The following is a 23,681-nucleotide window of genomic DNA, read 5'->3' as shown; positions in this document are numbered from 1 at the left end:
TCCAACCACAGGTTTCACACTAAATATATACACAAGTTGAAAATATTTGAACAAAGGATTTGCAAGTAATATATCTTTAAGTTATCTTTTTTGATGCTTGAATGTTTGAGAAAACCAGTTTTTACTAATATAGTTAATGTTTTAATTTTGTAACCAACCGAAATAATTTTTTGTAGAAAATATTATTGGCATGAAAAAAATTTTTGAAAAAGTTATAAACTAAAAATTTCTGCAGCTGATAACTGAACTCTTCAGGGTAATTAATTAAAACTAGAATTGCTTCAACGACTTGTGCAGGAATAAAAAGCAATCCTGAAGTATATATTATATGTTTTTAAGTGTCTCCAACAACGCTTACACTAGTATTAAAAAAGTTTGAAGTTAAATTAAGTGTCTATCAATTCCTTCAAAAAGGTTTTTTTTTTTTGCTTTTTTTACAAAAGTTAACCTAAACATTATTACTTTTACAGGTGCCCCATCTTCCGCTGCACCAAAGGCAGCTGGACTAGTTGAAAAAGATGGTCAAAGTGAAGCTAGTGCTTACAGGCCTAGGTAAGATGTCTTGTTTTGTTAAGAGGCTGTAACAATCTAAAGAATAACTCTTTTAAATGTGCGTGATGATTTATCCATTTGGTAAAACATTGTCACACTAATTTCATCCAACCAATTTTTTGTGTTTTTAAAAGTTAAATTTCCTCCATTGCAAGACTAAAACACATAAAACAAAGTTTCATATCCATGCAAAAAAAAGGTTTCAATGAAAACTGAAAAAAAAAATCTTAAGAAAGTGAGTCCAACACTAGTGTTTTTTTGGTTGCTACGTGCTGTTATGAACAATGCTTCAATGTAAAAACATGTAATTCCTAAATTAAATTTGTTTTTGTTAAAGTTTAGATAGTGAACATGGAATCAGTGGTTCACAAACTTCCTTTATGTCACATACCACCTTGTGTTTTTTGACAAACTTTTTTACCCTTCTGTTTTAGCATAAGAACAATATAGCTTGAAAATAAATTGCAAAGCCATGAGGATGTGACACATTAACTGAAGATGATACAAGCTCGTATCGAAACGTCTTAATCAAGATGATTTCGTTCAAACCAACCTAATTGGATTGCAATTCATTATCAGGCTATTTTATGTTACACAATTTGTCATGTCATCAGATTTAAAAAACCCTAAAACTGCTGTGTTAGCAAGATCTTGGCCCTAACTTGGCCATCCATGTCATAAACTTGATGCGCGATAATTTGTAAGTTGCACCGAAGGCAACTGGTCTGGTCGAAAAAGATGGCCAGAGTGAAGCTAGTGCTTACAGGCCTAGGTAAGATTTCTTGGTTTGTTAAGTGGTTATAACAATCTGAAAACAACTGTTTTGAATGTACAGGGTGGTTTACATTTTTAACTGATAATTAAGTAAAACATAGTCACACTAGTTTTATCCAGCCAATCGTGGTGCTTTTTAAATTAGGTTTTCTTCGTTGCAAGACTAAAACTTATAAAAAAGGTTTCACAGCCTTGCAAAAACAATAAACACTGATAAGAAAATATTAAAAAGTATGAGGCCGACAATGCAGTTGTTAAATAAAAGTTTTTTGAGTTTCAAGTTCAACATGCTGTTATGACCAATGCTATAAGAAAAACAATGTAATCCTAAACTTTACCCTTTTTTTAAATAAAAACCGCGTGGTGTCGCTGTTGCAGCAAATGGGGATCGCCCGACCTGACGAGTGGTCACGCTTCGTGCACACGCTCACCGAGATACGCACCCTGCAGCAGGAAGAAGAAGAGGCTCGCATGGTTGCTAGGCAACACTGAACACCCGTTGCTAGGCAACACTTAACGTCGCCCTGGCAACGCCCACCCACGTATGTTCCCGCACTAGTGTTATTACTGTCGTCGTGTTACGCATTAAAAATAACTAAAGTTCGCTTGCCTTCCTTTTAATGACGTCATATACTTTATGCTATAATGACGTCATGTGATTAATGTCGTGGTGACGTCATATTATCGAAGCTCTTTCCACGTTTCTTTTTGATGACGTCAGGTTTCGAAGTGGTTCGACGTTGTTTCTTTCCTGTGTTGTGACGTCATACCGTCTTGCACGCACGCGTCGAGTGACGTCATCGATATATTTTTGTAACGTAGTTGTGATGACGTAATGTGTAATTATTGTTTGTAGCTTATGTTTTCTACGATGCAGTTACCTATGAACCTGTTTAAACAGTTTTATCAGTCGATTCTTTGGATCTAGGCAAATGGAAAATTTACGAAAAGTTTAAAACCTCTTTTTGCTGTAAGTAAACATTTTTGTGCTTGTTTTTTTATTATTATTCAATTCTAACTAGGAAAATGTCCGTTTTAAGCTTGTACTGTTGGAAATTTGTATAAAATCACTAAATTTTATCCTTTCATTAACATGCAATAAAACATTGTTTGAATCGCTAAAGAGGTTTCATTGTTAGCCACATATTAATTCATTGCAAGAAACTTAATGTAGTTCAAAACGCGTTTTATAAGTTTCAGCTGCTTTTTGCCTGACGTTGTTGCTGGATTAATTAAAATCTTATCGTTTGCGTCACTTTTGAGACCCTAAATTATTCCGCGTAATATTTCTATCATTAAAGTTCAGTTTGATATAGAGATTTAAAGATTAAACCAAGGTTTAAACCCAATATAGCTGAACTACAGATTTTTCGCATTTTTCGAGCATTTGTCGCAGGTAACCTTGTTTTTTTCTTTACCTTGCATAAAAACAAAAATTCACGTATATTTTTGGTTCAAACGTTAAAAGAGCCTTTCTATTAATCTTGTACAAAAAAGTTCTTCCTTGATAAAGCAATTTTTCGTAGCCAATATTTCAAAAACTTAAAGCAATTTAGGAGTATCTACCAACATATATTCTAATAATTAACAGTAGCGACTTGCAATTTTTCATAAAGTAATTCGTTTCTACATTTTCCCGCTTCATTATTTTAAATTGTTTAAAGTTTACGCTTGTTATATTTGGTGGTAGAAACTTTATTTTTGTTCCGTCGTTTTCATCTTGAAAACCAATTTCGATCAATGTCTGTTTCTCACCTTTTCGACTGTATTTTTGTACTGACTCTGCTGTTGTGACCCTTTGTTTCGCATTCGCGTCATGGTACTACGTCATCATGAGGATTGATGACGTCGTGAATCATCAAAGCAAAAAATAAACTCAAAACAGCTTATTCAGGGTTCTGTGAAATCAGGTCGGTCGTAATTAGCAATTAAAGAGCATATCTTATTTTCTAACGTGAAATATTCAAATATACTATAATTATATACATTGTTATTTTCAATATGTCGACCTTGTTCAGTGCAGCCTCATTACACAGTAGTTTTAGTAAAACAAAATCATTAAAATCAAATACGACATTAGAAAAATAAAAAAAATATTTAATTCCTAAAGTTAAATTTCATAAACCTTTAAAGATGTTTCTCTAGTTTTGCAGTCAGCGTTTTTTTGTTTTATTATGTCGACTTTTCAAAAAAAATACTGTTCGATGACGTCAGTTGAATATTTCAAACGGATCAATGAAAAAATGCCATTGTCTTCTTGTCCAATCAGAGGTTTGTCAATTTGTTGTGTTTTTTTGCCTTTTTTAGTATTAATTTTTAATTGAATTTCTTGAAAACGAAAGTAGCAACTAACATGAGTTTGCTTGTAGCTTGAGGGTAAAGTTGGAGATTTTAATACAAATTTGTAGAAGATGGACATCTTTTGATTTAAAAATTTTGTATTTCAATTACAAATTTTGTAAGCACCGAAAATAAAATTCGGCTTAAATCATTGGTGAATAACAAATAACAAAGGAGTTGCGAAATTGGCAGACGACGTACAAATTCAATGCAAACTTTCGATCACCAAATTACATATCCAACATATGACTAGGCTCGCCAATCAGCTGTAAAATCATAGTAAACTGAGTTACAACGTTTTAAATTCTTTCCATTTTATGCTTTTCAGGAGAACAGAGTAAATTTCGGCTTCTGAAGTTCACTTAGCATCAAGAGACGGAGATTTCCTCGTTTTTGACTAACTTTTCACGCAAAACATTTATCAGCTTTTCTGATGTTTGTTTCGGTTATCAATTGGGTACATTTATTAGCAGGTTTCCCATACCGTGCTTATTTACAAGATTTGTGCTTATTTTTGGTTGCAGTGTCTTAGAAACTACTAAAGTGCTTATTTCTAAGAAACGTGCTTATTTTTGAGTTGTGTGCTTAGTTTGTCTTATTTACTGTTTATATTGCAAGGTTTCTTATATTGACAAAAATATCATATCTAGCCCACAAACGTTAATCCTAACAGTTACCCGGTCCCCGATGGCCAGGCCTTACAATTATCTTGCCATTTATAAAAAAGTTTGTTGAACCCTGGCCGAATGTCTCATTTAAAGTAAAAGTTTCGCCAATTCAACCAAATAACGCATTTTTGGCGCTTTGCGCGGATAATCTGCTTTAGGCTGCATTCGGCGGAGAGGGCAACAAGTGTTTAGGGGTTATTTGTATTTGGATGCCACCCAAAACAATTCTGGATCCGAGTTATCAGTAGGGTGCTTATTTTTTGGTCTTAGCAGATGGTAACGCTGTTTATTAGTGCGCTGTCTCTTACCATTCAGACGAATATGGGTTTCGGGCGTTTTAAATATGTTAAGTGGAAACTTATTGTTACATTCCACCATTCAGAGCAGTGACACACTAAAGTTGGCCTCTTTCACACCTAATTCCCTGAAGTAAACGATGGTGATTTCAGTAACGCAACTTGAATGGTGTCGTTGTCATCCTCAGTCCATTTTTTAGTTTGTTTTTTTCATGTGCCAACGATCATGAATAATTAACAATTTAAGAGAACTCACTTCTTTGTGGTTTGAAACACGAAAAAAACTATAGTTTGTGAACGACTATTTTAAATAACGGTGTGATTTTGCATCTTTCTTACGTCATCATCCAATCGGCTGTATTTTTTTTTGAATTTGTTTGTTATAAATATGCATTCCTTACATGTTTATATACTTTGATATACTTGTGTGTTTGTATATATTGTTGATTCATGCTGGTTGCCCTTTTTCCATATCACTTCACTTTGCACTTTATTGACTTATTTTGTGTATTCCAGCGCATATCTTCAATAATGTTTTAATTTTGTTTCATTTGTCATGTCTCGTTTGTTGATGCGAGCAAGTTCTTATATAATGCGAATATGAATATACACAATACACACACATAATTTCACTTCAGCATCTATGATATTAATATGTATATAGGATTTTAAATCAGTAGAAATTTATATACAAATCAAGTTTAGGCATATTTCATTAGTAACTTAGTAAAACTATTAAACAATATTTAAACTTACAAAAAGAATAATAATCGCATTTTGAAATTCCAGAGGGGACTCGTGCCACCCGTGGGGGCGCCCATGACGGTAGGTGCTTAAATTCAAGTAATACACTTCAAGTGCAACAGCGGTTAAGGCAAAATGAAATGCCTGTTTGAAAAGGTTTTAATCGGACAATATGTTCATCGAAAGAGTAACGTTGTCTGATTTGCGGTCATCCGAATATTGTTTTGTCCATTACAAATTAAATTTAACTGGTAAGAGTGTTTTTTTAATATAAGTTTGACACTGGTTGTTTTAGAAGGCGTGTCAAAATTAATTAAGCTTCTGTTGGGCTTAAACGTTCAATTTCGGATAAACGTTTAGACTCCGGTGTAGGCATGGAAGATATTGTTCGATAAGCTCAGGTTTTTCCAGTGTTGTAAACAATTCTTTTAGAAATAACTTAAGTCCTAGTCAAGACATTTGTAAAAAAATTAGTCGATTCTTTTTGAAAGGATACCAAGTCAAGTCATAATGAGGCCAAGTCAAGTCCTTGTCATAAAAATTAAACTTAAAACTATTAAAACTGGTAAACTCTCGTCCGATTATCAACAATAACTTAAATAAATAGTAAGAAAAACGCATCATGAGGGAAACAATTGCTTTAAGTTACGATAAATAACCCAATTTTACAACAAAAAAACAACAGCTTAATAAAAACACTTCATTTCAACCAAGTCATTTTTCCGAAAGACTTCTTTACGTCAAGTCTTTTTATACGTTGACTATTGAATATTACAACACACTTATTATACACCATTACAATTTATTTGATTAAGAATATTTTGCTTAAGCTTAAATTTAATTTAAAATTCATCTGCTGGCAAAACGCCACGCAATAATGAGAGTTTAAAAGTTAGGTTGGCAACAAACCACTAAAAAACAACTTGCTGATAAAAAAATACACATTTTGGAAATTAATCGAATAAATGCTTTAAATGTTTGTCCAAAACCAATAGTTTTCCGAATATTTTGCTCTTTTCAACTAGTACGATTCGGTGACGTCGGTTTATAAATTCAAACGGACCAATGAAAAAATACCATTGTCTTCTTGTCCAATCAGAAATTTGTCAATTTATTTTGCATTTTTAGATATTCTAATTGTTAATTCATTTCTCAATTCGAGTTCCGTGAAGAGAGGCCAGTAAAAAGTAGGAAGCAGCTCGTACATTGTGGACAAGAAAAGATTTTGATGCAAATTTGTAGAAGCTGCAGTGGACAATACCGAAAAATAATTTGACTGGCAAGAGCTGTTTGCGTTCCAAAAAATTTGTTTTTTCAGAATTTCAGTTCAACAACTGAAATGCTGATTTGTTTTGTTGGTTGATGTTGCAAAAAGGGAATTCTGACTCGTGGCATGGCTTGTTATATCAGTTCAGTAACCACTAACCAGTACAAAGTTTGCAATTGCTTACAACACACTACATGAATAATATATGTCTATATGTATCTAATTTCACCAGAGTTTGAGAACTTCAAACGAATGTGATGCAAAATGCTATTGAACAAGCTTGCTAGCGACGGACGTATTACGCCTGTAGGAATCAGCTTTAAGACTGAGTGCACTCCTATTATAGACAAAATACACTGCAAAGTAGGGATTTGAAGGAAGTACTCACAACAATCAATATTAATACAACGGCAGTCTTGCCCCCTCAACTAAGCCTGTGCAAAGAATTAAGGCCGTTGTATATTTTACCGGTACTGTAAACCTCTCCTGAATTGAATGATATATTTCTCTTCGCCTGGATCCTTACATTCACATACACCTAGTTCCACAGCTGCCACAAATTGCTTGTGTTGCAATATGGCATATTTCTTGGCTGCGATGTGTGCCTTTTTATACAAGTTTACATAATTCACAGTCCGAGATACAATATAATATCATTACTTTTCGGAGACAGTTGGACCAGTCGGTTACTGCGCCCGTACACACAGCTCCACCATAATATCTTCATGGGAGTGTTGTGCACACCAATTATAAAGTAAATTCGAAAGTTTACTACAATCGTCGGTTTAGGAATCTTTATTACCAGTCTTTAAAACATAATTATAATTAATGTAATTAAGATTAACAACTAATAGAACAAAGGGCGCTGGTCTAGAATCCTACCACAACGAAACACCATTTGGGTTAGGGTGCGGGTTAGCGTTTGGGTTAAGGTGGGTCAAGTATTATTATTAAGCAAAGAATATAATAAGCAGTCCAGTGTATAGTGTACCTAATTAGTATATTTATAATTTTTTTTTCTTTTATGCAAATTTTTTCTTTTTTTTTTCAGTTCGGAGGGTCTAACGAACTACAAATATAGCCCCTCTGCACTACGGACTCGGACTATATCTTTTATTTTTTAATTGCACTACTTTTTAGTCCGAATTTATAGTATTTCATTTAGTCCAAGTCCGTAGTACCCGCACAATAATACAACATATATACAATTACAACATTATACCGGATTCGGCCATTGCCTCCTCCAACAAATTGGAAGTCTTTCTTCCGTGTTTTTTCTTCTTGACTCATTCTTCTTTCTTTTTCTTGTGCGCATGTACATTGAGCACACATCCCATTATGTTCGCATGTGCGACCATCGTCGTATAACTCTTCTAGAGTGGTACCATCCGCGAAGCCCGTGGCAATCTCTACACGTGATATCTTCGCGGTTGGCTCCTCCACTTCTTCTTGACTTGATGGGCATGATCTTTTGCTGCCTCTTGAGCTGCTACTACTTTGTGTACTCTCTGGTTCTTCTGTTTCCTCCTCGTCACTGCTATCTTCGTTGATTAAGTGGCCAACATTTCTTATGTATTCCGCAATTTGTATAAGACTTGGTTGCACTGGCATTCTTTCTTCTTCCAATTTGTTGACCATTTTCGTAGTTAGATCCATTAGTATTTCATCCGTTAGGTCGCTCGTTATCCGTTTTTGATTTCCTAATTCTGGTGACTCACTATCTTCCGTCCATTCCGCCGTAACGAACCTCCTTTCCATTGGTGCCATGTCTTCAAGTCCCGCCATTTTATGAAGTGGGTTTGGCGCGTTCGTGGTAATAAAAGCGCAGGTTGCTTCATTGTCCTGCCGGTCGCCGTGTGTTTTCGCGCTCCACGCGTGCATGAATGTCACGGCGGCCAACAGGGCGTCGTTATTGAAGAAAGCGTTCCCGGCGTCGTCGATCTTTAGGACTTTATGCCTGAACCTTAACGCCATCTGCCCGACTCCTTGGGAGTCATTAGTGAGTATTGAAGCGTACTCCGTGGGGAAGAAAAACAATTCGTCTGTTGTGAGTGTATCCCCGTTGAACCTGATATTTTTTGTTTCTTTTACTATCTTCACTATTGCTTCTTTGGCTTTCAGCTTCCACATAGGCACTTGATGTTGACTTAGTTTCTTGAGTACCCTCTTCAGTTTATTCTTCTTTCGTCCAAATTTGACCTGATTGTATGCCCGTTTGGCTAGTAGCTCGGGAAAGGAAAAGTCTCTTGCAAACAGTTGCTCTTTGTACAGGTTCATTGAGGGTTTTGTATCGAACCCTGCTGCCACTTCCTCGGCGATCTTTTGCCATTGGCTTTTTCCTGCTACTAGCCCTTTTTTTTATCATTTCCTTCGCTTCTTGCGGTATGTCGATCTCCTCGGCGTGTTTGTATATGTACGCCACCCATGCCGTTTGGTCCTTGACCGCGGCGACGTACGTTAAGGTGAATCCTAGTTTTTTCAGCTTTTTTGTTATTGCTGCCAGCTGATGACCCGCCCCCTGAATCTTCATGGTGAATAATCCATGATTGTGTGGGCAATTGCTGTTTCCCTTCTCCTGTGGCCCGACATAGATGGTGAATCTGTCCGTCTGAGTTATGCCAGGTTTTCCATTCACCGTTGTGAAGGCCCATTTTCGGCCTCTGTAATTTTTCCCTGTTTCTTCTGTTCTGTTCATGCTCATTATTATACAGTATTACTAGGTCTTCGATTAGCCTATTTGTCCTAAGAGTTTTCTGAAATGCAGTATCCAATGCCGAACAAAGTTCTTGCAAGCAACGCCACACATATCCATCTTTGGAATTTGCGAGATGTTAAAATCCGTATTGGAACATTGCAATGGGGATAATTCATTGGTCTGGCAGGAATTCGTCCTTCGTTTCTCCCCCAACCAATTGTCTTTTTGTTCGTTTGTAGAACATCTATAGACGAAGTAACGTGATTCGTCACGTGCCAGGTTGTAACAAATAGCAAATTAAATCCACTCTTGCTGTTCTTTTCTCCATTTATGCTGTTGACTTCTGTTATTTATTTTATTATTCAATAGTTAGTCTTTTAAACTTTAGTTATAAGTTGCTGTGATTAAAAATATATTATTTTGTTGTTTTATTACACAGCCATTGAATACTTAACAGAAACATTTGTACTTGATGAGTTGTTAAGAAAAATTCCATCATCGTATTTACATGATGCTGATAAATTAGATGAAACCTGTTGAAGATCCAACTCGGTCTGTATTAGAGCTTCATTTGAAGTAACATCAAATGACACATTTCTGATTTTGGGAAGAAGATTTGAAATACAAATACAAATTTAACGTTTTAGGAACTGGTGTGGCTGATTCACCAACTTCTGCAATAGTCGCAGACAGACATGGCATGTATCATCCTACATTTGTCAGGTGATTCAGCATTTTATCCTCCGATGTTCTGGGTGGAACCAGCTTGCAAACAACATTATAATCAAGAGCAAATGGAGCTAAAAAAATCCCTGTACCACTTGGGTAGATTTACCCAAGATATTTCGCTGCAGGTATTAAACACAGCAAACATACGCCTGCCCGGAAGAAAATGAAAACTATAATCCGGACAACTGCAAGAAGGAAAAGTGTCCCGAGTATACAGAAAAACTTTGTACACTGCTTTTCCTTCTGCACTTTTTACATGGAAGAAATAACCATTACGGGTTATTGCATATTTATCAATGGACCATGAAGATTGCAGTCGTTTTGTGCAATGCTGCACAAGTTTACGTGGCCAGTTGTGTAAGAAAGCTGAAACTTCGTCGCTGTATAGTCGGTAGTTATTGGACGCTAACAAGTTTTCTTCAGTCTTGTAATGACTTCATTTAAGCTACTGTTTTCAAATGATTTGACTTGAGTTGTTTTGGTAAAATTACCTGACTTAAGTTATTGAGTTTAATGACTTGGGTTAAAATTAAGGGTTTTCATTTACCATTTTATTATAACATTAAGCTATTTATCGAAAGTTTTGCACATAAAACGATTAAATTGCTACCGGTACATGTTTTTTGGTATTTTTTAGTTTTATTGCTTATAATCGGACAAGCTTACCTATTTCAATGGTTTATCATTTTTATACTAGACGGCTTTGGCCTCAATCACCATCGCTAACAAACGGCTTAAAAATTAAACTCTCCGTAAATTTGCGAACTCTACCTAAATTTTACGCGTAAAAAGGCATCAATAAGTTCCTAAACATAATAGTCTTACTTGGAAACGTTAAAATTTTACTTTACTAAGGAATTTACTTAATTTTTTTATTTCCCGGCAGGTAATTGCGCTTGAAAAAAAGTTTTGCGTGGATACGTTAAACTTGGACTATATTTTACGTACTGCGACAACAAACGCGATATTTTGCGAACTCAGCCTAAATTTGGCATTGTTAAACTTAAGTCTTTACTTGGAACGTTGCACACGTTTGTTAGGATAGTTTATAACAGTGGTTCTCAACCGGGGGTCCACACAAACTTCTAAATATACCTATATTAAATTAACTATCGCTGGGCTTGGGATACCTGCTTAAACACAATCTTTGTAACATGGTACCATGTTGTAAATCGCATTAAGTGTGACGTAACATTTCCATTGTGATGTAACACAAATATATTGTAAAATGACTGGGCGAACATCTTGCCACACACACACATCTCACAAACTTTCTCTTTTATTATGTAGATTAGTGGTTTGACTTCGAAATGACTTGACTTAGGCAACTGATGACTTGACTTGCTGTTTTAAAAAAAGACTTTAGCTGAACTTTGTTATATCACAAATGACTTGACTGGGGCTTTCAAAATGACTTGCAACACTGGTTTTCTTCTTAATACCTTTGAGATCAAAACAGTTTGGTGATGTTTTATTTTAATCTGCTAAATATGCTAGAGCATATATCACCTTTCTAAAGTTTCTGGTAGAAATTATTTTGTGCAAAACAGTCACTAAACTAGGAAGGGACTTGTCAGTTCAAAACCGCATGTGGCACTCCTTTAGCTCCCTGTTTTGTCGATCAACCCCATTGTTGGTACAGATAAGAAGTTACAGGCTACCTGCTCTGTACAACCACACCCATCTATACAAAAACAAAAAATGTTAAACCTGTTCCAACCATTAATCACAATCCTGTTTCGAACAATTAATCATATATGAAAAATTAACAGATGACTTTTACATGTATTGTGTAAAAATAACAAGATATTTTTACGCCGGAGCTTCATGAACAATCAAAAACACCATGAGCGAAATGTTTTATTCACGCATTACTTCACCACAGAAAGAGTGCACATACGAAACATTTCAGTCTTGTTTCATAAACATTCATAAAAAGCTGTATTTAGTGATGTTTTCAGAATGATGATTTAAATTCTTTTTAAAGTTTGGAACGTTTTTGGGTTTACTGTTGGAAAAAGGAGCGACTTTGTGCTCGCCAACATAATTAAACTGAGCTGATTTCAGAACACTTCTATCAACATACAACTGTAATAGACCAAAGGATGCTATACGTCTTTGTACTAAACAAAAATATCATTGGCGAAAGTGCAAATAAGTTCACCTATAACATTGTCCGTAAAAGCTTATATTATATCATCAAAGTGAGATTTGTATGAAATAACGATTTTTAGAATATTTCCACGATGAGGAAAAAACGGACACAATGGTAACACTGTGAATAAGCATGTCGGTCAAATACGGCATATTTTGTAAAAACAACGCTCTAACGTTTTTAGCAATTTTTAGGTTTAGACTAAAAAGTGTATTTTCCGAATACAGGTTTGTCGGCGTATTTACAACAGAGGGCGCTCTATGACATCACAGATCTTCATGGTGATGAATGGGGTTGGGCCTGCACGGGTCGCCGCACAGCAGAAAGCTCATCCGTTTTGCGAAGGCCTCATCCAGAGCGTCAAATCCTCCCTCCAAAGCGTCCCTCAGAATCTTGTCGTCATTTCCGGGTCCGGCCATCACTTCGATTTCGGACATATCTAGTCGACCAACCGGTGGTTTGACCGGCAGTATGAAGAACTGCAAGAAAAAGTTAAAAAAAAGTAGATGGAAGCCAAGCTGGTAGTCAGGGTTAAATTTAGTTGACCAACTCTGCCGTCAGGCTGCATGAAATTAATAAAAAAATGTGCCTGGCAACAACAGCTTTCAACAGGGCTGCGGAATCGGTTTGTTTTGCTGAAGTCCGTCTTTTCAGACTAGCTGAATCCCGATTCCGACGTGCGCAGTGCTGAATTTTCAAACTATTAAGGCCGAAAACTGTAAATTGTAAAGGTGAAATAGCATGTGGTGCAATTTCAAAATCGAATAAAATTGCACATAAATCGTTTAAAAAATAAAATAAATACAGTCACCTTTTTGAAATTGGTTGTTTAGTTGTTTTTAAATTTATCGTTCAATTTTGTTTCAATTCATGTTAAAAGTCCTTTTAACCATATTTTGTTCTTTATTTTCGGTTTAAAAAACTAATTAACGACGCCTAGGTTATTTAAATAAATAACAGGTCAAAAATTTGTCAAAATAAATTAATTTTAGGTCAAAAAATATTCGCCCTGGTTATTACTTATTTGGATCTGGTGTCTTCCATGACAAACATTACCGAGTTTTGAAAATTTACTGATTATATACTTTTTAAATAGTTTTATAATTTACCGATTTTAAAGAGTTTTACTATTTTTTTTAAAATTTACCCATTTTAAATACTTGATATCAATCATATCTTCCGAGTAAAAACCATTGTTTTTGTAACCGAAAATGATAAAGATGACGCACCAATGCTCCAGAGTCCCTGATCTTCTTAGCTGGTATGCTGACGTCATCCTGTGATGCTCCGTCCGTGATGAGGAGAACAACATCTTTGGCGATTTTTCTGTTTCCGACTTTAAGGAGTACATCTGCCGTGTAGTTGAGCGCGTTTCCGGTGCGAGTGCCTAAAACCGGGAAACTTTTTGAAGAGCGATGGAGGTACCGTGACAAAAACGCCATCAACAGTAAGGTAAAGTGGCAAAACGCCATCAACAGTAGGGAATTGTTGCCAAAACGCCATCAAAAGTAACGTGCAGTTGCAAAAAACGCCAGTTTTTGTAACAATATTCAATGTGCAATAGGTGACAAAATGTTGAAAATTGTTTACTGCGCGAGACAACGTAGGAAATATAAGAAAGTGTGACAAAATAGCCCAACTTTTCCGTGGTAAACTTTAGTTTAGGTCAAATACAGATAGTAAAGCGGGGACAATTTTTACCATAGAAATTGGACTATAGGAAATCGCCTTTTCACTTTTAATCACTTTCCGATTGTTTCACCAGTTTTTGTGCTTTCATTCACAAGTAAAACAGCAAGTTTACTAACCACTTCCGTCGTAAGGAATTTCATCAAATGCTCTCAAGATGGCGTCCAAGTTATCAGGGTAATCATTGAGAAGAATCTGCAACAAACAATGTTGAGTTTGATGCTAAAATCTCAGGATGTTCCGTTAACTTAGCCACAGCAACAGATTTAACGCATCTGTGTTTATTGAATAACAATAAAAATCAACTTACAGTAAATAACATAAGGTTTAGTTTACTAAATCACGTTGATTGCTTCTGGAAATATAACGGATAATATAGTAGCTTATCTCATTTTAAGCTGTTGAGTTAAAAAATACTTGTTCTACAAATGCTCCGCTACTGGGCGCAATAGCCTAATAATACTTGAAGGTATTTCACTTTAAAATAAACCGAATAACAGTAAATATCCTCTCACAATATCGGACGATCAAACTTAAAAAAGCTATAATAAAAATAACTAAGAAAACTTCCAATAGGTGTTCTCTGTCTAGGGATTTCACAAAGCGTTTTAATTGCGTCTGTTGTCAGACAGCCTTTCTTAGAGTGTTAGATTCCTAAAAATTCTAAAGAAAATCACGGTCAAAGAACTTACGACAAGAACGATCGTACAAAATTCTTCATTTTCTTGTAGTTTTCATCTCCAACCGACGACGAAGAATCCATGACCACTATAAAGTCCATCACCGCGTATGGTGGGCAGGGAACTGGAAATTAAGAGGGGCTGCTAATTATAACAGTCGATGGAAATTTATTTAACTTAAAATAGAAAAACTTGTCATGAAGATAAATGGGTGTTTACAGTGACGCAAACTGAATATTACCAGGTCTCAAAAAGTGAGATTAAACCTGTTTTTCTTGATCAAGATTAGAAGACAGTCGGCAATAAACAACTTGGCTTGTTCGACAGCAAACACGCCAAGTTGCGCGCGGTAAAATCACGTTGATATGAGGTTTCCAAGCTATTAGCATTAATAATATGGCCATCTCGTCCAAAATCCCCGATAAAGCGCGATAAAGGATTCGTTCAGCTTCTTCGAAATATGACAGGATTTTTTCAGGTTATTTGCCTCTTTCCCATTCGTTAGTGAATATTATCACTTTTTGTACATGGCTCTCAAGCGCAACGCTCTATTTTTAGTAACTATTTACCTTGTTTAAACACATATTTGTACATTTTAACACTTTGACGAACATGAACGGTCATAAAAGCATTTTATTTTGATGCAATGTGTTTTTTTTTATTTATAACTAAATTTGTTCAAAAATTACTTGTTTACAACGTTGCCCGTTTACCAGATTTATTGGCCACCTCGAAAAATATCGTTTTTTTTCTATTATAGATCATCAGTTGAAGTGGCCGATTTATAAAAACTAGCTATCTTTTAATATTTATTTTTTTAAGGTCGGTTCATTTGCACAACCGCTTTTCTCTTTAAATGACCCGAGAACCACTAATTTCAAGCCACTATCCTGTTAAATTTTCCCTGGACTTATTTACTTTTTTACGACAAAACGATAAAACGCCCCTACCCCCCCAAAAAAAAACAGAATCAGTGGGAAGGGAGAGCATACTGGACCCCAGGGCCACTTACGCTGGCAGCAGGGGAGTCCCCGGGACCACCTGGCCGTGTTCAGGCATGTGTTGTCGGTCAGTCCTTTCGGGAAGGCCACGTAATCCTTATCGCAGCTGAAAGTGCACTTGGAGTTGACCTTACGACCTCTGGTGCATGACATGGAGCCGTGACGTATCTTTCCTGGAACCGGGCAGAAGAGGGCTGCGGAGAAACAAGTGGATGAAAATAACAGTTGGGTTTATTTTGGACATTATGTTTCTAATATACACCTCAACTATATTTGGTAAGAATTATATCTAATTATAATAATAGTAAGTCATAATATTGCAAATTGTTACATGAATTATCGGTAAATGGGCTGCGGGGAAACAAGTTGGTGAAAAATGACAATAAAAATGTGGAGGAAATGGTTCCATAGTATAGGGGGCTTGTTTTAATAGTTTTATAACCTACAAACGTTTATTTTGTTAATAAGGGTCGCCCAAAGTGCCAAAATAATCCAAAGAAATATAAGTATATTTTCTGAATTGTAGCTAATAAACAAAATAAAAGTTAAAAAAAAACTGAAAACTGATTAAAACCGAATAAAACCTACATTTTATAGACTGTTTATATGGAAAATACAAAATGAAAAATCCTGATAGAATCTTAGAATTTAAATAACAGGTGAAAAGTTAAACATCCAAAAGTTTTAAAAACCAAGTGAAGTTTAAATCACTGACACAAAGAAGATCGAATTTTAAAAGTTAAGTCACATTAAACTTTGAGTAAAAAAGGTGAATTGTTATAACATTGTAAATTGTTGTTACCGGTAATTTTTGATCAAACTGTCTATTCTCTATTGTTGAACTTTTTATATAAAAAACTAAAACAAAATAAATGTATATGTTTTACCCTGGGATTTAGGTTAGCCACACTTCTGTTCGCCTTTAAATCTTTATCAATGTTATTGAATGTCATTGAATTGATTTGCGTAATCGAAATAATTTGAAAGCCTTATTTTATTTTTTTTAATTTTTTTTTTAAATTGAGATACTTTAAAATTTTCAAATATAATTATGCATTGGGTATAAACATCACTATCCAGGCCTGAATTAATTACCCCTCAGGGTCATACAAATATCGGGGAACCCCCGGTAACCTCGGGCCACTTACGTTTGCAGTATGGCTTTGGCCTGGACCAGTCCCCGGTTCCGTCTCCCCTTCCTACGTCCAAACACTGGGTGGCGCTAGAACCGATAAGTTTGTAGTCCGGGTGGCAGAGGTACCTTGACACAAAACAAAATGTTGTGCTTATAGTCAAGACCAATTAAACAGATACGTACACTGCGTAGTAACGCATCCTTTACGCGGTCAACACGTTTGTGCGACAAAAAACGTACGCGGAGTAATTAGTTCAGTTAAAAAAAAACGAACCAGAAAAACGCGTTCCACCTAGTTATACTCCATTATCAACAGAGCAACGACTTGCGTAACTTTTGATCGCACAAATTGCTCCGCTGTCTGTGTTTGAGGTGCATTACGCACAACGCAGCCCTGGGCTACATTTTGTCCGCGTAATTACGTGGGTGTGATAAGGAACACATTACGACGCCCACTCACCGATTTTGTGGAACTTTTTAGCGAATAATTTTTAGCGAATATTGGGCCTGAACAGCTTGAACTGACTTACGCCAGTCGGAACTGAAATACGTGGGAGAAGAAATGCCGTATACTTGGTATTTTACGCTTAAACCGCAATAGAAACGAGATTCGTCAAAGATGTTTTTGATTTGAATATTACATTACTAACAGCGGCGCAGAAAAACTAATGGATTATTTAAACATCCGAATCGTATAACTAATTTGAAACAACAAGAAAGTCAAGATTGTCTCAGGACCTGTTGTTCTACCAATCTTAACATAAAGCAATGGTCAAATAAATAAATGCTTTGACAACAAACCATATAAAATTATTTTGTACTCGCGAGTGTTTTTGGCCTTTTTATTTTACCATTCAATGTTAAAGGGAAGCTCAATAATTTAACCGATTAAAAACTAAAAAAAATTTGCCGACTCCTTAACAACTGATTTCGATCATAAAAGTAAGGCAAAAATTGATTAAGTTTTAACATTAGTTTTTTCAAAATCATGTTTCAATAAAAATTGTCCTTTTATGTAATATTTTGATATGCATTTATGTATAATTCTCTTTTTGCGTCCGGTTGCTTCGCATTACGCACTTATCGGCCTGAGGGCACGTCGCTTAACGTAGGTGAGCGTTAGGGCGTAAACCGGTTTGAGGTTGAATTCCACCTCCATTCCAACCGCATTAACGTCGCTCAACTTTTCAGCTAAACTTTAGCAGTTACTATTTTGGAGTGCACAATGATAAACCGTGCAAAATATTTGTGAATTGCATTCTTTTATGCAAGGTATGTCATCTATCAATGTAAATATGCCTAAAGTGCCCTGACTATGTTACGCTTTTGGCGATGTTATCCTCTGTGCAAACTTCCTAAGTGTTTTGTCACAAACAAATAAACCTTCGCTTAGTTTTCCAAGAAGCAAAAGATTAGCATTTTAGTTGAGGCTGAACGAATTGCGGGCGCAGAAAAAAGACCGTTAAAAAAATTCCAGCAAAAAGTTTGATGGCATGAACAGATAGGTCTGATTTACGCCAACCTTAGCTGGCGTTTTTGCCGCGGTATCTTATTTTTTGCTTACTAATAAACAGAGGTTTGGTTGACGGACTTTTTGAAATCGTTTAATTAAGGTTTTCACTTCGTTAAAATGTAAGGTTTTTGACTGTAATTTTTATGTTTTTGCTGAAAAGGAAGATTGTTTGAAAAACAAATTTTGTTATTAGCTTTTTACGGAAAAAACATAAACAGTTATTTATTCGTTTTTACGAAAACAAATCTTTTGCTTTTTAAAATAAAAAAATTCATATTTTTCTGATCTTAATATCTGATTCTATAAAAAAATCACATTTATTTGCTTGAGCATAAAAACCTCTGTTTTAGCTTCAGGCCGTTGCAGCATTAATCCCTGCAGACTCTTGTCGGCATTTGCATCTGATTATCGCGATGTCGTGAGATAAGATCGGGATTGGTGTATTAGTGATGGATAAGCCAAGATATAATTCCATGTGCGCTTGCTCAACTTAACATACGTTCTGACTCATGAATGCGACCATAGATAAAAAGTTTTAGTGGCTTTTATATTTGTTATAACTTTTTTAAACATTCCTTTTGTTAAGTCAATTTGTTTATGATCTAACTTCGTCACAATTACTTGGTATTCAGTTAGTTCCTGCCATGATTTGGTGGAATTTTAGATAATTTGCTCAGGAATTTACCTGACTGAAGATAGCTTTTGATTTTACTGGTTATTTGCCTTGGATTGATTAAAAGGCTTAGGCATTTCGGTTATGATTCGACTCAGTATAAGGTTATTTTGCAATTTTTATTGATTATTATTACTTGATTTTAGGCTCTTTGCTCAGTTTGACTCGTCCACAGGTCATTCTGCTCATAATCTGCTCATAATTTCACTTTGGCTTGAGTCGATTTCCTATGATGTGACTTTTTTTGCCATAATCGACTTGACATTTATCCTTAGTTTGAAAATACTTGTTTGAACATTTCTGTTTTGACTTGACTCAAGTTACCTTTTGATTTCACTGGATACGTTGCCTATAATTTAATAAAGCTAATGATATTTGGTTGGGATTCGACGTTGACTTTTACATATTAAATAAATTTTTGTTTAAACTCCGTCAAGACGACACTTACTTGCAGACGCTGTGGAGGAAAATGTCGTCGCTGCAATGAACCGAACCGTTTCCCGGCTTTTCTGGTTTCGGGGGACATTTGATGCGGTCGCACTTTGGAGGGGGGAAGTCCCAAGTGTAGTCATCCACTGACACAAAAAAAAAATTGTTTTAAAATTAACTAAATTATTTTTTTGTTGCTATGCATTGTTTTTTCTAACATTTTGTGGAAAAGAAGTAGTTTTAGGAGAAAGGAATACATATTGTTTTTAAAATATTATTAACTTTTATAGAAGTAGTTTTTGTTTTTGTACGTAACTTTAGTTTAAAAGTTCTACAAGGGCGCCTTTATATTTGTGCTATGTCGAAATGAAACCTCGCCAATATCCACAAAAAACTTTACCTTAAAACTGCTTTTTAAACATTAAAATGAAACGAAACCAAACATTTTTAGTTAAATAATTTTCTGATAATCTTATTCTTATGTATTGTTAATGTCTTAAAACCAGGACAAATTCTCGACGAGCGTGAAATACTCACGACAAGTAACTCGCTTGGATCCGATGGCGATGAAGCCGTCATGACATTCGAAGTCACAGTAAGTGCCGATCTCCATGTTGCCGTAGCACTGCATGTTGCCGTGTTGTGGGGGACTGGGCCGGTGATGGCAGCCGTCTTTTTCTACAGAGCACAACAAAACGATTTGGAATAAAATGGTTGGAGATCGTGGTGGGAATATCCATATATAGGCAGGTAGCCTATTTGGACGTTTCCAATAAATCTTAACAAAATGACTGGAGGTTGTAGTTGGACGTAGAATGAATATCAACGGCCAAGTGGCCCATACAGAAGTAGAAAGCATTTGAACGTTTCGAATAAAGATTTAAAGACTTATTCGAAACCTTTAAAATGTTACTTACTTCCATATGGGCTCGGATATTACTAATATCAAAACAAAGCTTTTTTCAAACAAGCAAAGTGTGCAGCAAAGGTTGTAAACGGCAGATTTAGTAGGCCTATACTCTGTTTGTTATAATTCAAATTAACTAAAATATAAACCATCAAATTGTATCCGAGGTTGATGGATATTTTTTACGGGGACAAAAGGTTTTTAATTAAATTTTTATTGCGAAATACAGCATTTAAAAACAGGGTCATTTAAGTTTTTTTAACAATTACCCAAGTCCCAGTCAAGTCATTTGTAAAACAACTTAAGTCCCAGTCAAGTCATTTGTAAAACAACTTAAGTCCAAGTCTAGTCTTTTTGAATAAATAGCAAGTCGATTCCAAGTCAAGTCCCTTTATAATTCAACTAAAAATTAACAAATGCGCGACAAAGTAGGCCATAGTAAGCTCATATTTTTACGTGTACCAATTGAAAATAAACAATTTTATAAAAAAAAAATATATTTAAAAGTCATTTGTCCAAAAGAATTAAGTCAAGTCAAGTCATTTGAAAACAATAAGATAAATGCACTTAGGTCAAGTCATTGCATAACCGGCTAAAGGAAAATATACTCGAAGACTTACTTTGCATGTCGTATTGTGGCAATTTGTTCCAGCATGTCATTAAGTCCTTATTACAACCGTCTTCCTTGCAGCAACATCTGCAAACCGACGTTGGGGACTTAATGTTGCATTGGATTGGCCAGGCTTTCTTCACATTCTGAAGCAACAACGTAAAGTTTACTAGTTTGGTTTGATAACACATTTTGGCGCTGGCCTACAATCGTACCACTTTTTTACAGTAAATAAACGACGTGTCGAAATTGAAATTGCAAGGAAGATATAAATATGGGAGAATAAATATAATAATAATACTTGACACACCCGAACCTAAACGCTAACTTGCACCCCAACCAAAGTATTGTATGCCAACCTCTAATCTATTATCAAACACTCAGCCGCAAAATACAATTTAACAGAGGGCAAATTTTCTTGGCTTAGATTGCTGTTGTTTTACCTGGTTAACGTTGTTTGTACAGGCATGCTCTTGCTTGCAACGTTTTTCAATTAAAATCTGTCTTCCGAATTGCTCGTGCCGGATTTGATCCTCACAGATTGCCTGTCAAAATTTATATTTTTAAATGTGATCTTATCTCTTCCAAACCAGGCTTTGGATCTTTCTAAGGGATTCTAAGGAATTAGACTTTTAGACTCACTTGGATATTATTCCCTTTTTTCCTTTGATCAATGTAAAATTAATGTTGTGTATTGCTATTCACGGTTTAATTAATTGCTGACCGGTAAATTTATTTTTTCATAAATAACAATATTGAAACTTTAAATAACCTATTACTTAAAAGTTTGTCAAAATATTTAAAAAATTTAAATAGTGCTTTCGTTTAATGTGAAATTATATTTTATACTTCATGATGAATAATTAACGGATCGATTTGTTTTTAAGTAAAATGGTTAAAAGGGCGTTGCTTTGAAAAGTTAGGCAACCCCTACAAGACTAAAGTATAGCTTTAACAAATCAAAAAGTTCCAAAGGTTTTGAGTTCGGTTACCGCTGAAGCAACCAGTGGTTTTATTACCCTTTCTTCCACGCATTTATGAAGACGCCCGTTGGCCAGACACTCTTCGTTGGTTTTAGCGTTGCTGCATTCCCAACACGATAGACCTGAGTAGAATATGTTGAATGAGTTGGTCAAATATATAATTATATAGATACTATAGTAGTATGTATAGCAAGTTAGCCAAGAGAGTAGGGGTGGCCGATAATATCGGATCAGAACCGATACCCGATACCAAGTGGTAGTATCGGTACTCGTCCGATACTAGGGTAGTATCGGTACTCGTCCGATACTAGGGTGGTATCGGTACTCGTCCGATACTAGGGTAGTATCGGTACTCGTCCGATACTAGGGTGGTATCGGTACTCGTCCGATACTAGGGTGGTATCGGTACTCGTCCGATACTAGGGTGGTATCGGTACTCGTCCGATACTAGGGTGGTATCGGCACTCGTCCGATACTAGGGTGATATTAAATTTTTACTGAAGGCTGAAACAGTTTCCTAGAGGTTACTTAAATATGTAATCGTAAAGCTGATACCGTGCCTCCGATGTAGATATTATCGCTTAGAATCGAAATATCGCTTGTGATCTGATATTATCGGAAGCCATAACCTGATATCAGATGGTTGGCGATGGGGCAAAATACCTGACAGCAAGGATTTTAAATTCCTTCCAAATTTTATCAATGAGCGAATTTAAAAACGCAACAAAAATTCTTGAATGAGTCTATACGTTTTGTATAGAATAAAATAAAAACTTTGACTAAAATTGCAAATTAACAATTTTAAAAATTGCCAAAAATATTACTCGTTTTTTTATTTTGAATCAACAAAATAACTTTGTTTTACTGTTTTTTAGAAAAACCTTATGGTAATAAATGATTTTTCCTTTAAGTGTTTGATGTTTTGCTATTTGTGAAAAGAACAATTTTTTTATTTCTTAAAATGTTACAATCTTTTTCAGCTTGTAGTGTTTTAAGTAGACCTCGTAAAATGTTTTTTTTTAACTTTATTTTACAGCGCCACACTGTGCCTATTACAACGCATTTATAAGTCTTCATTTAATTTTTAACTAAATAATTTATCATTTCTCAGAAGAAAAAAAAGATTTACAAAAAACAATAATGAAGTTTTGTACTTGAAACATAAAGGTAATTTAGGTATATAACAACCAAGCGAATTGGCCACATTAATTGTAGATGCAAACTAAAATAAACCTTATCTAAATAAAAATAAAAACTTACCATAGCAGGTCGAAAGGATGCCAAACAACAGAATAATAGACAACTTGATCATTTTGCTTCCTCAAAGCTTCAGTTTAAATACAGCAGAACCACACCTTTTGTAGTCGAGCTGCAAATGCGAGAATTCAAGTGAAAATCCCTCGAGTCCTTCACCGTCCAACAGGAATATCTGGTTCTCATTTGCGACCTCAGAAAAAGAAACGGAAAAAGACGATAAAATCTATTCCACAGATCTGTTGTGAGATAATAGACCGCTAGAATAGCTCGGAGCTAAGGCGAGACGATCCGAGTCTTCGTATCAGATTACTAAGTCGGTTTGTTTGAGGAAACCAGATTGCTCCGGCCCGAGGCTTCACAATTGAATCAATTTATTCAATTATTATCGAGAGTAAAGGTGTTCAATTTTTTTTGAAACGACCCATCTTTGATTTTTTGCAACAAATGGCGCTTGGGCCAGGACCGTGACTATCCCCGGTTCCACTGGCCAAGAAAATATGGCCCCGCATTGCGCGATTTTATTGTTAAATATGGATCCCTACAACTAACTGCATTTTTGAAACATTGCTAATATTAGAAATACT

At 35.4% G+C, this 23,681-nt stretch overlaps 1 pseudogene across 1 annotated transcript; it reads right to left on the bottom strand.

Moving 5' to 3' along the window:
* Nucleotides 1-11,907: 11,907 nt before the first annotated feature.
* On the bottom strand, nucleotides 11,908-23,220 carry LOC146146406 (uncharacterized; annotated as a pseudogene). The gene is made up of 12 exons (XR_014498684.1): nucleotides 23,101-23,220; nucleotides 21,877-21,962; nucleotides 21,301-21,402; nucleotides 20,868-21,003; nucleotides 19,878-20,018; nucleotides 19,360-19,486; nucleotides 16,739-16,851; nucleotides 15,602-15,784; nucleotides 14,526-14,713; nucleotides 14,029-14,104; nucleotides 13,450-13,607; nucleotides 11,908-12,699 (listed from the first exon to the last, which is right to left on the bottom strand). The product of XR_014498684.1 is annotated as an uncharacterized LOC146146406 (transcript).
* Nucleotides 23,221-23,681: the final 461 nt, after the last annotated feature.

Source organism: Ascidiella aspersa, chromosome 5 (assembly GCF_963924565.1).
Source record: "Ascidiella aspersa chromosome 5, kaAscAspe10.2, whole genome shotgun sequence".
Lineage (NCBI taxonomy): Eukaryota > Metazoa > Chordata > Ascidiacea > Phlebobranchia > Ascidiidae > Ascidiella > Ascidiella aspersa.
The sequence above is the reverse complement of the archived record's forward strand: the minus strand, read 5'-3'. Positions and strand labels throughout refer to the sequence as shown.